Source organism: Triticum aestivum, chromosome 7A (assembly GCF_018294505.1).
Source record: "Triticum aestivum cultivar Chinese Spring chromosome 7A, IWGSC CS RefSeq v2.1, whole genome shotgun sequence".
NCBI classification, from domain to species: Eukaryota; Viridiplantae; Streptophyta; class Magnoliopsida; order Poales; family Poaceae; genus Triticum; species Triticum aestivum.
In genome coordinates this window covers 737305782-737323549 of record NC_057812.1, presented here as the reverse complement: position 1 = coordinate 737323549, position 17768 = coordinate 737305782, and the positions used below count along the sequence as shown (strand labels likewise).

Sequence of the window (17768 nt, the reverse complement as noted above, 5' to 3'; positions counted from 1 at the left end):
ATACTCTGATCAGGGTATCACATTCTGAAGGCATGGTTTTTCTAAGACAGGTTGTCTACATCCTGGACCAAGTCAGGTCCATGGAAGAGGAGCTGGTGCAAAGAATCAAGCAGCAGGGTTTGCATATAACACCAAAGATTCTTGTGGTAAGGCCGTGATCCTAGCCATTCCTGCTATGTCATTTGTAGAACTGCTAAACTAATGGCTACTATTGCGCCGCAGCTAACAAGACTGATACCAGATTCCAAAGGCACAAAATGTAATGTGGAGCTCGAACAGGTTGAAAATACAAAATATTCACAAATACTCCGTGTACCATTCAAGACTGAAGACGGGAAAGATTTGCGCCAGTGGGTGTCCCGGTTTGACATTTACCCGTACCTAGATGTTAGAGTTGTGTCGAATATTGTGTACAAGGTAGGTTACAATTGGACTCCGAGTAGTATTGTGTTTACATAGGATATGGAATCGTGTCCAAGTAGGACACTTGTATCCTAGGCCTCTCATATATAGCGGGGCTAGACACACGATGTAACATATGCCAACATAATAGCACGGGCACGCGGGGGAGCCGGCGGCGTGTGCCGGCGCCCGGGCGGCAGAGGTGCGGTATTGTGACGGTGTCACGGGGAGGAGCGCCCGTAGTCAGGCCCCGGGATGTAACCATAATGGTGAACCTCATTAACAAATCTCGATGTCGTGCTTGTGTGATTGCTTGGTTCTCGGATGATCAACGGTATGCCTCGGATTTATTCTAACAGGGAGATATACTCAGGTTTGCCAGCTGCGAATTATTAATTATCAGCATTCTCATGTTAGTGATATTCAGTAAAATTTCATCCTGGCATGATTTTAGAATGCTTCTGCCAAAATTCTTGACATTCTAGAGGGCAAACCAGACTTGATCATTGGCAACTACACTGACGGCAACTTGGTGGCATCCCTCATGTCGAGCAAACTAGGCGTAACACAGGTGAAAAAATATCTAATTAAATAGGATTCCTCAAGATTTCTTATACCACCAACCACAGTTGATATGACATCCCTAAGTGCTCTTTCTGACAGGGAACAATTGCACATGCTCTCGAGAAGACAAAGTATGAGAACTCAGATGCTAAGTGGAGAGAGCTGGACCAAAAATACCACTTCTCCTGCTAATTTACTGCCGATATGATTGCCATGAATACTACTGACTTTATCATCACTAGAATGAATACTGCTGTAACTTGAGTGCTCTAACAGCGCTTGAGTACTTGCACCTAGAAACTTCTAACATTGACATATTGTGCAGCAAGGAGAAGCCTGGTCAATATGAACACCACTATGCATTCACAATGCCCGGTCTTTGCCGCTTCGCCACGGGCATCAATGTCTTTGATCCGAAGTTCAACATTGCTTCGCCACGGTGTTCTAGACCCAATTATTGACGGATTTCATCTCACTAGAGTCCTTATGGACGGCGGCAGCAGCCTGAACCTGCTTTACCAGGATACAGTGCGGAAAATGGGCATAGATCCCTCGAGGATTAAGCCCACCAAAACGACCTTTAAAGGCGTAATACCAGGTGTAGAGGCCAACTGTACAGGCTCAGTCGCACTTGAAGTGGTCTTCGGATCTCCGGATAATTTCCGAAGCGAGGAGTTAATCTTCGACATAGTCCCGTTTCGCAGTGGTTATCACGCACTGCTCGAGCGAACCGCATTCGCTAAGTTCAATGCGGTACCGCATTACGCATACCTTAAGCTCAAGATGCCAGACCCTCGAGGAGTAATTACGGTCAATGGAAACACCGAACGCTCCCTCCGAATGGAGGAGCACACGGCAGCTCTTGCAGCGGAAGTACAAAGCAGCCTCTCCAGACATTTCTCCAGTCCGGCCACTAAACGACCGGACACCGTCAAGCGCGCCCGGAGTAACCTACAACAAGACCGCTTGGCACGATTCGAGCAGGCGTAGCAATGCGTCCCCAACCCCAACCCTCGCCAAAAGGTGACGTCAGTACTTCGCGTACATAACTACGCCCTAGAGATACCATGGGCACAGGGGGAGGGGCACCATCACGGCACGCCCAAAACACGGCTCCAACCGTACCAGGGGCTGCCGATTTTTTAATTTTCTCTTACTTTCAGGACTCCACTCTTCGGAAGGCCTGTTCGGCAGTTCAATTGCCGCACAAACGATGCAAGAACCAGGGAAGCAGATGAGCCGCGCCGCATTATGGAACTCCCACGTGGCCTCTATCACGAGCAATATACCTGTTTCGCATATTATTCCGCAGCTTGCCCCTGGAGCGGACATGTTACATAATCCAACCTTTTGCTTATCGCATTATTTGTATCGTTCTGCTTTGATCGCAGCTCTTTTTAATAAACAATGCATAGCTTTTGTCTATTTTTGCATTACTCTTTTTCTTTATATTTATATATGTTCCTTAATGACATGTTGCACCCGTACACTTTGGTACGGCCAAAATACGCCAGGGGCTTCAGTACCCCTCAACATGGTGTGAGAAGTCCGAACACTTTAACAAGTACTGCACCCCGAACTTATAGCATTATATGCATCGGCTCCGAATCATGTCTTGGGTCAATAGTTGGGTTTGCCCGACTCCTATGTTTTGGTGCCTTACGTTCCGCTATATCGGCTAAGGTAGCACTAGGAGAACCACTGCGATTGTGCCCCGGTTGAGCTGGGTTGAGCACCTCAGTGGAGAAAGCTAAAACTGACCGTCATGATGGGGCGAGAGCTGGTCGCTGTTCGAGAGGTCTTTTCGAGTCCTTAAAGACTTATGCCGCTTAGGGCGAGGAGCCGGTTCTGTCCGGCCAAGGCGTGGATAGCGCCCCGAACTCGGTCTTCCGAATACCAGGGGCTTCGCCGAAATTTAAAATTATAGAATTCTATGGCTAAGTGAGAGTGTTCACGCATTATAGTCCGATTGCCTTGTTCGTTGGGCTGAGCGCCTCCCTCGAAGGACCCAAACATGGGAAAAAGAGCCCTCAGGTTTATCCCCGAACACCCCAGCACTAGCGGCCCGGGGGCAGAAGCCGACGACTTGCCATCTCTCAGAATTGATAAACAGCCGCACAGAAGGTAATATTTTAAATTCAAATAGCATTGCTTAAAGCGTATATGAACAAGTTTTCAGCGCACAGGACAAAACGAGCGAGTTTTATTCAAAAATTACATCCATAGAACATTCATCCGCCACAAGGCGGGCACCCTTCAGAACATCCTTATAATAATTTTCGGGCTTGCGATGCTCTTTCCCCGGTGGTGGCGCGTCCTTCACAAGCTTCTCAGCATCCAGCTTGCCCCAGTGCACCTTCGCACGGGCAAGGGCCTTACGGGCACCTTCAATGCACACAGAGCGCTTGATAACTTCGAGCCATGGACAGGCCTCCACCAGCCGCCACACCAGCCCGAAATAGCTCCCAGGCTGAGCCTCTCCAGGCCACATCCGAACTATGAGGCCCTTCATGGCCTGTTCGGCCGCCTTGTGGAGCTTGACCAGTTGCTTCAACTGGTCGCTCAGGGGCACGGGGTGTCCGGCCTCAACGTACTGAGACCAGAACACCTTCTCCGTCGAGATGCCCTACTCGGCTCGATAGAATGCGGCGGCATCAGATATATTCCGGGGAAGATCTGCGAACGCGCCTGGAGAACTCTGGATTCGGGTGAGTGACAAGTAACTCACGCTTATATGTTTACTTTGCATAAAGAATGCCTTACCCGCCGCTATCTTCTTCACCTCATCCAACTCCTGGAGGGTCTTCTGGGATTCGGCCTTGGCAGACTTGGCACTTTTAGTAGCCGCCGCGAGCTCGGACGCTCGCGTTCTTGAGTCACGCTCCAAACTCTCATGTTTTTCCATGAGAGCCTGGAGCTCTCGCCACACCTTGCCAACCTCGGCTTCATACTTTTCTCGCTCAGTGCGCTCCATGGCCGACCTCTTCTCGGCCTCGAGCAGCGCTTACTTCAGGGTCGCCACCTCAGACGTGGCCCCTACAATAGCCACGATACTCCTGTCATTTTTCGCAATTGCACCTTTTTATACACATTTATACAAGGTATTTTCTTACCTTCACTGTCCTCGAGCTGCTTCTTGGAACGTCCGAGCTCTTGCTCGGACCGCTCGAGGTCCTGCTTTAGCACGTCCACTTCCGTAGTCAGTGCGGCGGACGCCAGCAGGGAAGCCTGCACACGCATATTGACTTCTTTTTGTTAGACTCCTGCGAATTTTATTTGATCCTCTATTCGGCTTTTCTTCCCGAACGCCAAACAGAGCATCAGGGGCTACTGTCTATGCGGTAATGTTATTTACACATTCTTTACTTACCTCAAAGCCTGTTAAAAGGCTTGTACAAGCTTCAGTTAGTCCGCTCTTGGCGGACTGAACCTTCTGGACCACCGCACTCATAATAGTGCGGTGCCCCTCGTCGAGGGAGGCGCCTTGGAGCGCCTCCAACAGATTGTCCGGCGCCTCCGGATGGACGGAAGTCGCCGGCGCGGCGGGCTTGCTCCTCTTGGAAGGAGGTCCCCCACCGGACTCTGGAACCTTTGAAGGTTCCGGAGCGGTGTCCGGCCTAGGGCCGGACTTGGAGCCCTGGGGGATTTCGTCCCCTTTACTCCTGGAGTCCGGGAGGTTGCCTTGCGGCGCCTCTAGGACCACCTCCTCCCGGATTGGAACTTGCTGGGACAACACTTCGGTGTCGTCCGTAGGGCGGGGGGAGGAAGCCGTCGGAAGCGAGTTCACGTCCGACGAGTCCAGTGAGCCGCTCGACGACGCGTCGAGCCGGTCTTTGGGTGGGCTGCATAAATATATCCGACATAAGGGAAAGCTGTGCAATAATCAAATACTATGAAATCACTCAGGTATCCGGATACTTACGATTTTGCCAGGGGCTTGGCCCTGGGCGGACACTCCTCTTCGTCGTCGTCGGCGTTGGTGGAGTAGTCCGGAGGAGGGGTTCTCGCGTTCTTGGACCCCTCGGCCTCCCCAGTTGGGGCGGCCTTCCTTTTCTTCCCTTCCCCCGCTGGAGGAGGAGGGGTTTCTTCTTCGTCCTCCTCGTCTTCACGGGAGGAATGCGCCTCGGAACCGTCGGATGATGGATCCGACGCCTCCTGGCACCGGGCACTCTTTCGAGTCCCCGCGGCCTTTTTCGCGGCCTTCTTCTCCGGCACCACATAGGGTGCCGGAACCAGCAGCTTCGCCAGGTGGGCATCGGCTGGGTCTTCGGGCAAAGGTGTCGGACAGTCGATCCGTCCGGACTTCGCCTGCCAATCCTGTCAAAGGTAAGGGAGCTTAGATCCCGCACAGAGTTAAACTATGAAAAACTAGTGCCCTGTAAAAAAAATACAAAAAAGCTTACCGCGCTAGCATGACGCTGCGCGCTGAATCCGCGATCCTCAGTAGCGGATGCGGGAGCCTCGGCGCCTTTGAGAAGCACCTTCCAGGCATCTTCGTATGTTGTGTCGAAGAGCATGCTCAGAGTTTGGTGCCGCGCCGGATCGAACTCCCACAGCTTGAAAGCCCGTTGTTGACACGGGAGGATCAAGCGGATGAACATAACCTGGACTACGTTGACAAGCCTGAGCTGCTTGTTCACCAGGGATTGGATGCATGTTTGCAGTCTGGTCACCTCCTTTTGGCTGCCCCATGACAGGCCCGTCTCTTTCCAGGACGTGAGCCGCGTGGGGGTCCGGACCGGAACTCGGGGGCTGCGACCCACTTAGGGTCGCACGGCTCGGTGATGTAAAACCACCCCGATTGCCACCCCTTCAGGCTCTCTACAAAGGAGCCCTCGAGCCAGAGGACGTTGGCCATCTTGCCAACCATGGCACCGCCGCACTCCGCCTGGCTGCCGCGCACCACCTTTGGCTTGACGTTGAAAGTCTTGAGCCATAGGCCGAAATGGGGACGGATGCGGAGGAAAGCCTCGCACATGACGATAAACGCCGAGATGTTGAGGACAAAGTTCGGGGCCAGATCGTGGAAATCCAGACCTTAGTAGAACATGAGCCCCCGGACAAATGGGTGCAGAGGGAAGCCCAGTCCGCGGAGGAAATGAGGGAGGAATACCACCCTCTCATGGGGCCTGGGAGTGGGGATGAGCTGCCCCGTTTCGGGAAGCCGGTGCGCGATGTTGCTAGCCAGATATCCGGCCTTCCTCAGCTTTTTGATGTGTCCCTCCGTGACGGAGGAGACCAACCACTTGCCTCCCGCTCCGGACATGGCTGGAGAAGGTCGAGGCGAGGAGTACGGACTTGGGCGCTGGAGCTCGAGTGCGCAAGAATGGATAAGCAAAGGAGGAAGAAGGCGTAGATGAAAAGGTGGATCCTTATCCCCTTATATGGGTGGACGCAACTACATGTCCCCACCAGCCTGGTAAAACTCGCTTATCTCCCAAGCGCCGTAATCAAAGGCACGGTTGGGTTACCCACGCCCGTATTGATGAGAATCCCGGAATAAAGGGACACGATCTCTGCTTTAACAAGACGTGCCAAGGAAACCTCCTCGCATAACGCGCTGAGATGGGACAGTAAAACGGTTCGAATAAAATCTTGGTCGTGGTGTGATGTCACACTACAGAATACGTCAGCAGATTAGATTTGTGTAAATATTATTCTCTCTATGGCAATATGTGGAAACTTATTTTGCAGAGCCGGACACTATCTTTGTGTTCAAAATCTTCTATGAAGTACTTGGAGGAGGAACCTGCCTTGCAATGCCGAAGACAATCTGCACGCCGGACTCGTCGTCATTGAAGCCTGGTTCAGGGGCTACTGATGGAGTCCTGGATTAGGGGGTGTCCGGATGGCCGAACTATACCTTCAGCTGGACTCCTGGACTATGAAGATACAAGATTGAAGACTCCGTCCCGTGTTCGGAAGGGACTTTCCTTGGCGTGGAAGGCAAGCTTGGCGATGCAGATATTTAGATCTCCTACCATTGTAACCGACTCTATGTAACCCTAACCCTATCCGGTGTCATATAAACCGGAGGGTTTTAGTCCGTAGGACAACATACACATCAACAATCATACTGTAGGCTACCTTCTAGGGTTTAGCCTCCTCGATCTCGTGGTAGATCTACTCTTGTACTACCCATATCATCAATATTAATCAAGCAGGACGTAGGGTTTACCTCCATCGAGAGGGCCCGAACCTGGGTAAAACTTCGTGTCCCTTGCCTCCTGTTACCATCCAGCCTAGACGCACAGTTCGGGACCCCGTACCCGAGATCCGCCGGTTTTGACACCGACACCGACCAATTTCTCTCTGCCCAGTCCTGTACAAAATTGCATCCAAGGCAATCACTAACAGGTTACGCGGGCTTATGGATGAGATCATTGGGGAGGAACAAAGTGCTTTTGTGCCAGGATGGTTAATTACTGACAACGTCTTGGTAGCTTATGAAAGTGTGCATGCCATGAAGAAAAAGAAGCGATGCAAACAAGCCTCATGTGCTATCAAACTCGATATGTTGAAAGCTTATGACCGTGTCGAGTGGCATTATTTGGAGGCGATGTTAGTCAAACTGGGATTTTGTGACAAGTTCGTGCGGCTCATTATGAAGTGTGTTACCTCCGTCCGGTTCACGGTCAAGGTAAACGGATCACTTTTGCCGTTTTTCACACCCTCCCGAGGGTTGCGACAAGGGGATCTAGCATCTCCTTTTCTCTTTCTTATATGTGCGGAGGGCCTCACATCCTTAATGAATAATTATGGCGGTGCATATATTGATCGAGGTATTAGGGTGAGTGTCCACTCGCCTTGGGTTAATCATTTGCTTTTTGCGGACGATAGTTTAATCTTTATGAATGCGAAGGTGGAAAGTGCAAATAGATTGAATGATATCCTCAGGATTTATGCGGCCTGCTCTGGTCAGGCAGTAAACCGGGAGAAGAGTGCAGTTTATTTCAGTCCTAATGCATTGCCACCTCTAAGGGCTGAGATTAAATAGACACTAGGAATTCTTGTTGAAGCTTTTACCGAACGCTACTTGGGTTTACCAACGGCGGTCGGCAGGATTACAAGTGGAAGTTTTTCTCATATTGGTGAGAGGAGCCGGAGTAAGATGCAAGGCTGGTCTGAAAAGAATTTGGCATGTGTTGGGAGGGAAGTTTTTCTCAAATCAGTGGTCCAAGCTATCCCTACGTTCAGCATGACTTGCTTTCAACTGACTAAGGGGGTCTGCTCACAATTAACTTCTTCCATGGCTAAGTATTGGTGGAGCAGTGACATTGACAGGAGATCTCTTCATTGGCTGTCTTGGAAGAATCTTTCTGTGCCGAAAGCAGAAGGAGGCATGGGTTTTCGTGACTTTGAGCTTTTTAATCTAGCCCTACTTGGTAAGCACGGGTGGCGGCTAATGACAAACCCTGACTCCTTGTGTTCGCGAGTTCTGAAAGGCAAGTATTTCCATAACTGCAGTTTTATGGACGCTACAGCGCCTCGCTCGGCATCTGCTACGTGGAAAGCTATTATTTCAGGTCGAGCTGTGTTGGAACAAGGCTTGATCAAGAGGGTTGGGGATGGGGAGTCCATCTCCATCTGGACAGATCGCTGGATACCGAACACGGCCACTCTCAAGCCAATGGGTCGCATCGGGATCGATCCTATAAATCGTGTCTCTGAATTATTTGATCATGAGAATGGAACGTGGGATGTGGAGTTGGTTCGAAGAAATTTTCTTGCACCACATGCGGACACAATTTTGAATATACCGTTGAGAGCGAATGGTGGTGAGGATTATCTTGCATGGGACTTGGAGAGGTCCGGTGTCTATTCTGTTAAAACGGCTTATTGTGCTCTAGTGACTCGGAAAGAGCGTTCAGCTCTAGAGGAAGAGCGTTCAACTTCAGATAGACCCATGTGGATCGCCTTGTGGAAACTAAAGGTTATTCCCAGAGTCCGTGTTTTCTGGTGGCGGGTCTTGCATGGAATTCTACCAGACTATGCTACTCTTCAGCATAGGCATATCCGGACAGCAGCAGTGTGTGATCTGTGTAAAGCCTCAGTGGAGGATCTACGACATGCACTGATAAACTGTTCACATGCCAAATTATTTTGGGCAATAGCCCGAGATTTCTTGGGTTTGAAGTTACCAAGGTTACACCCTGCCACTTGGGCGAGGGATGTATTGACGGACGACATCATAGAAGATCAAGACAGATGCAGGATTATCACGGTTATGCATGCGATATGGTCTGATCGGAATCGATGGACGCATGACAAGATCGGTAAAGATAGTTCGCGATGATATTTTAATGATTGATGTTCCAAAACCTACGAGGGGCGTGTCAGGAGCGCAGTGGCGCACGCCGGATGTGGGATGGATCAAGATCAACACGGATGGTGCTATTAACAGCGATGCTCGGTGTGCGGGAGGGGGTGGGATAGCTCGGTCTCACCTTTCGTTCATCGGAGCATGGAGCAAACCCTTCCCGGGGGTGACAGATCCTCTCGTTGCGGAGGCCTTAGCTCTACGGGAGGGAGTCATCATCGCTCAGCTGCGTGGTTTCTCACATGTGCTGATGGAAGTAGACTGTTTAGAGGTTGTCAACCTCTGGTTATCGCGTGACAGTTCGAGGTCAATTGTTGTGCCTATTTTAGATGACATTGGGGAGAAGTCTTCATTTTTATCTCTTTCTCTGTTAGATATGTTCCAAGGGAGGCTAATACTTTGGCCGACTCTTGTGCTAAACGGGCCTGTTCCTTGTTGGTTTCAGGCTGTTGGCTTGAGAGCTGTCCATCCTTTCTTCTAAGTGGCCTGCGGGCAGATTGTAATCATATGTTAGCTATGCAATAAAGCTCCCCAAGTTCATTGCAAAAAAAAAAATAGCCCAGCAGCTTATGTAAGCTGCGGAACAGAATTAGAAACGAGCTGTGTGGTACTAAATTTGGTACCACACGGCAGCGCTAACTCATGAAGCCACTCCCTTATTGATTGCACGATATCAGGTGCACCTGGGCACTCTCGGATCCCACCGTAACCGAGCACATGATTGGTTGTACAGAGCCGAATGCGAGAAGCTGGCTGTTTTTCATGCACGAGACATTATCACATTCGGGCTATCATAGTGGAAGTAACTTAGATAGTAATATAGCGCATTTTAAGAAATTTTTGCTTATATGTCATGTAGTAAGCTCTACGGTGAGCTGCCGTCCGCTTTCCCCCTCCCCTTGCTTGTTTTGGCTGACCCTGACACCGTTTTCCTCAAGGCCGAGCTCCGCCTGCCGCCTGCCATCAGCGCCGACAGCGTTCCCGGCCTCCCCGGCGACTATCACGACCACCGTCCGACGCAGCACCTCCCATGCTGCCAGACACGCCCAACCACGTGCCCGTTTGTGGCCGGAGGGGTGATTGTGGCGAGGTCCCGCGTGGCGCTGCCTGTTTTGCCCCGCCGGCGTGGCCGGCCGTTTGAACCGGCCCGTGGGCCACCGGCAGGTGGACCCTTTGATATTAGCTGCTAAGCTGGGCTCTAATCCACCACCCATGTGTAAATGACAAATGGGACCCGTGTCTAAATTAACTTTGGATTAATTAAACACTAATTAAATGAACCTAATGACCTGCTGACAGGCGGGTCCAACCTTTTTTTAATTAAATCACTTTATAAATATCCCTGGTTAGCACTGCAGCCAATGACAGATGGTGCCCCCCTACTATTCCTGTGGATAAGGCCTGCCCAGTCAGCTGCTGAGTTAGCCACTGGGCCCTTGTGTCAACCTCACAAAGGCATTGGCTGGGTACATTTCTGGGTGTATCTAGTATTTATGCATTTAATAATTTCCGTATCAAAATAAGCCCCGTAATTCCAGAAAATCATTTAAACTTTGGAAATTAATATAAAATAATCTGTAACTCGGATAAAAATATTTTGTACATGAAAGTTGCTCACAAAAATGTGACGAATCTGAATACGCACTCCATTCATCTATCATGTGCCCCTAGCATAGAGAACATGGAAACGTCCCCTCCGATTCATCTGATCGGAAAACGCCAAACTTTGGGAAAGCATTCCCGGATGTTTTCCCCCTTCACGAGTATCGTGTAGTACTATGTTAGACCACATCTACCAATGCTTGTTGCCATGCATGAATTGTGATGCATCTGTTTGCATTGTACTTGTTGTTTCTTCCCCCTCTTCTCTCCATTAGACATCGAGACTGATGCCGCTACTACCCAGTACGACTACGGAGTCGACGATCCCTCCTTCTAGACAGAGCTTCCAGGAAAGCAAAACCTCCTTGATCATCCCGATACCGCCTAATCCTTCTCTCTGCTGCTTACATTAGAGTAGTGTTACTGTTTCATCGGGTTGACCATATATTTCTGCATAACCTGTCTTTGCTACTACTGTTGATACCTTACCTGCTATCCTAATGCTTAGTATAGGATGCTAGTATTACATAAGTGGCCCTACATTCTTGTTTGTCTGCTATGCTATTCTATCGGGTCGTGATCACTTTGGGAAGTGATCATGAGTATATACTACATACATACGATACATGATACATGATGTCTACTACGCAACCTTCTTCTTGTAGACGTTGTTGGGCCTCCAAATGCAGAGGTTTGTAGGACAGTAGCAAATTTCCCTCAAGTGGATGACCTAAGGTTTATCAATCCGTAGGAGGCGTAGGATGAAGATTGTCTCTCTCAAGCAACCATGCAACCAAATAACAAAGAGTCTCTTGTGTCCCCAACACACCCAATACAATGGTAAATTGTATAGGTGCACTAGTTCGGCGAAGAGATGGTGATACAAGTGCAATATGGATAGAAGATAATAGTTTTTGTAATCTGAAAATATAAAAACAGCAAGGTAACTAATGGTAAAAGTGTGCATAAATGGTATTGCAATGATAGGAAACAAGGCCTAGGGTTCATACTTTCACTAGTGCAAGTTCTCTCAACAATAATAACATAATTTGATCATATAACTATCCCTCAACATGCAACAAAGAGTCACTCCAAAGTCACTAAAGCGGAGAACAACCGAAGAGATTATGGTAGGGTACGAAACCACCTCAAAGTTATTCTTTCCAATCAATCCGTTGGACTATTCCTATAAGTGTCACAAACTGCCCTAGAGTTCGTACTAGAATAACACCTTAAGACACAAATCAACCAAAACCCTAATATCACCTAGATACTCCAATGTCACCTCAAGTATCCGTGGGTATGATTATACAGTATGCATCACACAATCTCAGATTCATCTATTCAACCAACACATAGAACCTCAAAGAGTGCCCCAAAGTTTCTACCAGAGAATCACGACGAAAACGTGTGCCAACCCGTATGCATAGGTTCATGGGCGGAACCCGCAAGTTGATCAGCAAAACATACATCAAGTGAATCACGTGATATCCCATTGTCACCACAGATACGCACGGCAAGACATACATCAAGTGTTCTCAAATCTTTAAAGACTCAGTCCGATAAGATAACTTCAAAGGGGAAACACAATCCATTACAAGAGAGTAGAGGGGGAGAAGAAACATAAGATCCAACTATAATAGCAAAGCTCGCGATACATCAAGATCGTGCCAAATCAAGAACACGAGAGAGAGAGAGAGATCAAACACATAGCTACTGGTACATATCCTCAGCCCTGAGGGAGAACTACTCCCTCCTCGTCATGGAGAGCACCGGGATGATGAAGATGGCCACCGGAGAGGGATTGCCCCCTCCGGCAGGGTGCCGGAACGGGTCTAGATTTGTTTTCGGTGGCTACGGAGGCTTCTGGCGGTGGAACTCCCGATCTATTGTGCTCTTCGATTTTTTTTGGGTATATCGGTATATATGGGAGGAAGAAGTACGTCGGTGGACCTCCGAGCTGTCCACGAGGCAGGGGGCGCTCCCAGGGGGGTGGGCGCGCCCCCACCCTCGTGGGTAGTCCGGGACTCTCCTGGTCCAACTCCGATACTCCATGGGCTTCTTCTGGTCCAATAATAAGTTCCGTGAAGTTTTAGGTCAATTGGACTCCGTTTGATTTTCCTTTTCTGCGATACTCTAAAACAAGGAAAAAACAGAAACTGGCACTGGGCTCTGGGTTAATAGGTTAGTCCCAAAAATAATATAAAAGTGCATAATAAAGCCCATAAACGTCAAAAACAGATAATATAATAGCATGGAACAATCAAAAATTATAGATACGTTGGAGACGTATCAGCATCCCCAAGCTTAATTCCTGCTCGTCCTCGAGTAGGTAAATGATAAAAACAGAATTTTTGATGTGGAATGCTACCTAACATATTTATCCATGTAATTCTCTTTATTGTGACAAGAATATTCAGATCCATAAGATTCAGGGAAAAGTTTAATATTGACATGAAAATAATAATACTTCAAGCATACTAACAAAGCAATCATGTCTTCTCAAAATAACATGGCCAAAGAAAGCTATCCCTACAAAGTCATATAGTTTGGCTATGCTCCATCTTCACCACACAAAATATTTAAATCATGCACAACCTCGACGAGAAGCCAAGCAATTGTTTCATAATTTTGATGTTCTCAAACTTTTTCAATCTTCACGCAATACATGAGCGTGAGCCATGGACATAACACTATAGGTGGAATAGAATGGTGGTTGTGGAGAAGACAAAAAGGAGAAGATAGTCTCACATCAACTAGGCGTATCAATGGACTATGGAGATGCCCATCAATAGATATCAATGTGAGTGAGTAGGGATTGCCATGCAACGGATGCACTAGAGCTATAAATGTATGAAAGCTCAACATAAGAAACTAGTGGGTGTGCATCCAACTCGCTTGCTCACGAAGACCTAGGGCATTTTGAGGAAGCCCATCATTGGAATATACAAGCCAAGTTCTATAATGAAAAATTCCCACTAGTATATGAAAGTAACAACATAGGAGACTCTTTATCACGAAGATCATGGTGCTACTTTGAAGCAGAAGTGTGGGGAAAGGATAGTAGCACTGTGCCTTCTCTCTTTTTCTCTCATTTTTATTTTATTTTATTTGGGCCTTTTCTCTTTTTTTATGGCCTCTTTTTTTTTGCGTCCGGAGTCTCATCCCGACTTGTGGGGGAGTCATAGTCTCCATCATCCTGTGCTCACTAAGACAATGCTCTAATAATGATGATCATCACACTTTTATTTACTTACAACTCAAGGATTACAACTTGATACTTAGAACAAAATATGACTATATGAATGCCTCCGGAGGTGTACCGGGATGTGCAATGACTCATGAGTGACATGTATGGAAGAATTATGAACGGTGGCTTTGCCACAAATACAAGGTCAACTACATGATCATGCATAGAAATATGGCAATGATGGAGCGTGTCATAATAAGCGAAACGGTGGAAAGTTGCATGGCAATATATCTCGGAATGGCTATGGAAATGCCATAACACTACAAGAAATATGTCAACTTATGACCTTCTGTGAGTGACCCTCGAAGAATTGGTCATAAATTTATGACCATTTTAGACCAATTGGTCAAAAGCTGTTCAGGGGGCTCCAAACCCTAAACCATTGCGACCATTTTGGTCAGAAAGGTCGTAATTTCCTTACATGAAATGGTCACAAAGCAAACAGTGCTAGTCCACTGCCTTATTTCTAGTTGTTAATGACCAATATAGATGGTCATAGCCTTGTAGATTGTGGTGGGTTGTGATGACTAGGCGCCATCTCATCAGTTTTGCCTATGTGTCATGTCCATGTGACAGTTTTTGCCCTAGGTTGTGAAGCAACCTATATTTCTATCATTCCCAAAATTCCCAAAAAAATCTCATAAATTCTTTGGGGCATATCTTCATCAAATATGTAAAAGTCCTTCCTTGCCTAGTTCAAAACTAATTCAACAATATTCATTTTCCTATTCTGTTCACAACAACACTTTATGAAGGAAGTGCTATTTATATATTCTTGATTGCCCTCGGAATTTTTGGGCAATCTTTCCTATCCAAATCATTACCGCATGACAAAATTCAGCTCCATTTTCCTAGCAAATCTTCCTCGGCAAATTTCCAAAGTTTTTGTCCACCTAGAAGCATTGTGAAGGAAGTACCTTTTTTATATCTCTAAATGACATGAAATTTATACAGTTCCTTCATATGCCCAAATTATCACCCTCCTCCAAATTTCAGCTCAGTCAAATCATCTATGTGAGCCCAGGTTCAATTTATATTTTATGGCCAAATTGGCACATTGCAAAGCAAGTGTTATATAGACCACTCCTATTACCCTCAAACTTTTCGGGCACTCTTCCATACCCAAATCATTGCCACATGATAATATTCAGCTCAATTTTCCTAGTAAATCTTTCTCAGGAAATTTCCAAAGTTTCTACCTCGAGAGAAGCTTTGTGAAGTAAGTACTAGCTAGGCTTACCCAAATGATCTGAAAATTTACCAGTGCATGACCATACCTATGTAACTTACCTACACCAATTTTTAGCTCATTTCATTCATCCAATCTCTCTCACTAGTTTTCCCAAGTTTTTGTCCATAGAAGAGCATTGTGAAGGAAGTACTACTTTGGCATGTCAAAATGATATCAATTTTCTACAATACTTTCGTATGCCCAAATAACCATCCTCCACCAAATTTCAGCTCAATCCATTCATTATTTTGAGCCCAGCTTCAACATTCATATTTTTGTCCAGTGTGGTACTTTGCAAAGCAAGTACCACCTAGGATCCTCCTTTTGAGCTAAAAATTTGTGAATACATTCTCCTTAGTAGATGATCATCCTCGGCCAAAACTCACGCCCATTGGCCATGTGCATTTCCCGTACCGCTAATCAAACACTTGACTGCTTATTCATGTTTGAGCATCGATCGGTCTCTTCGTGACAATCTTATGTTGTGATTTTCTTCCTAGCACCTACCTGGGGAGTGCCCAACCCACTAGACATGCCTAGGCCGCCCAGAACACATGGCAACACCACGGCCAGGCGGTGACCACGCGGTGGGCATGCGAGTTTACGCGCTCTAGAGTTGGGGGCCTCGGCCACCGCCCAAACCTCGACGTATCGCCACCAAACCATGTATTTATGATTAAATAGGTACTTATGTAACTAGAAATGATTTTTGGAAAAAATAAATAGCAAACTATGAGGCAGTTGCAGTTCAAATTTGACCCGCTTCGAGCTGAATCGGCGGAAATTTGTCTTTTTCACGAGAAGTGGATCAAAACTTTTTACACCCAACCATTTTTTCAATTGTGCATTAAATATGTCCTAGTAGTTTAGAAAATTGATTTGGTCCAATTTTGCAACAATTATTTGGGAGGTCCTTAAAAAAACTCATTTTGGGCACTCAGAAAAATGGAAAATGGTTTTTTCGTCCAAAGGAAATGAAAACTTCCTTAGGCAACATTGTTTGCCATTCCAATATGCACCCTTGTGCATAATATGAGACCATTTGAACAAACTATGTCATGAATGTGGCCATAAGATTGATCATTTGGCTTGAAAGCCATGAATCTTCACACTTGATAGCTCATTTATGAGAACACTTTTTTAAAATAATTACCGTATTACAAGTTTATTATTTTTCCTGGAAACTTGGTCACATATAATGACACAATGCGAAGGTTTTCCAATTTGTTGATTTTTTTTGAATTTTTTATGCCCGTTTCAAAATGCGGTCAAAATGGCGGGCTTGACCGTTCCTAGCTAGTGGTTGAATCTTAGAAAACTTTTGATGTTTCTCTGATTAAATAGATACTTATGTACCTAGAAATGATTTTTGGAAAAAATAAATAGCAAACTATGAGGTAGCTGCAGTTCAAATTTGACCCGCTTCCAGCTGAATCGACGGGAATTTGTCTTTTTCACCAGAGGTGGATCAAAACTTTTGGCACCCAACCATTTTGTCAATTGTGCATTAAATATGTCCTAATATTTTATAAAATTGATTAGGTCCAATTTTGCAACAAATATATGGTAGGTCCTTCACAAAAAAAACTCATTTCAGGCACTCAGAAAATGGAAAATGGTTTTTTCGTCCAAAGAAAATGAAAACTTCCTTAGGCAACATTGTTTGGAATTCCAATATGCACCCTTGTGCACAATATGAGATCATTTGAACAAACTATGCCATGAATGTGGCCATAAGATTGAGAGTTTGGCTTGAAATCCATGAATCTTCACACATGATAGCTCATTTCTAAGAACACTTTTTTAAAATAATTACCGTATTACAAGTTTATTATTTTTCCTGGAAACTTGGTGACATATAATGACACAATGCGAAGGTTTTCCAATTTTTTGATTTTTTTTTGAATTTTTTATGCCCGTTTCAAAATGCGGTCAAAACGGCGGGCTTGACCGTTCCTAGCTAGTGGTTGAATCTTGAAAAACTTTTGATGTTTCTCTGATTAAATAGATACTTATGTACCTAGAAATGATTTTTGGAAAAAATAAATAGCAAACTATGAGGCAGCTGCAGTTCAAATTTGACCCGCTTCCAGCTGAATCGGCGGGAATTTGTCTTTTTCACCAGAGGTGGATCAAATTTTTTGGCACCCAACCATTTGGTCAATTGTGAATTTAATATGGCCTAGTATTTTATAAAATTGATCTGGTCCAATTTTGCAACAATTATTTGGTAGGTCCTTCACAAAAAAACTCATTTTGGGCACTCGAAAAATGGAAAATGAATTTTCCGTGCAAAGAAAATGAACACTCCCTTAGGCAACATTGTTTGGAATTCCAAGATACACCCTTGTGCACAATATGAGATCATTTGAACAAACTATGCCATGAATGTGACCATA

General features: G+C 46.3%; 1 pseudogene; it reads left to right on the top strand.

The window, feature by feature from the left end:
- The window catches only part of LOC123153946 (sucrose synthase 7-like), an 18550-nt pseudogene extending 8074 nt beyond the window's left edge, over positions 1–10476 (top strand).
- Positions 10477–17768: the final 7292 nt, after the last annotated feature.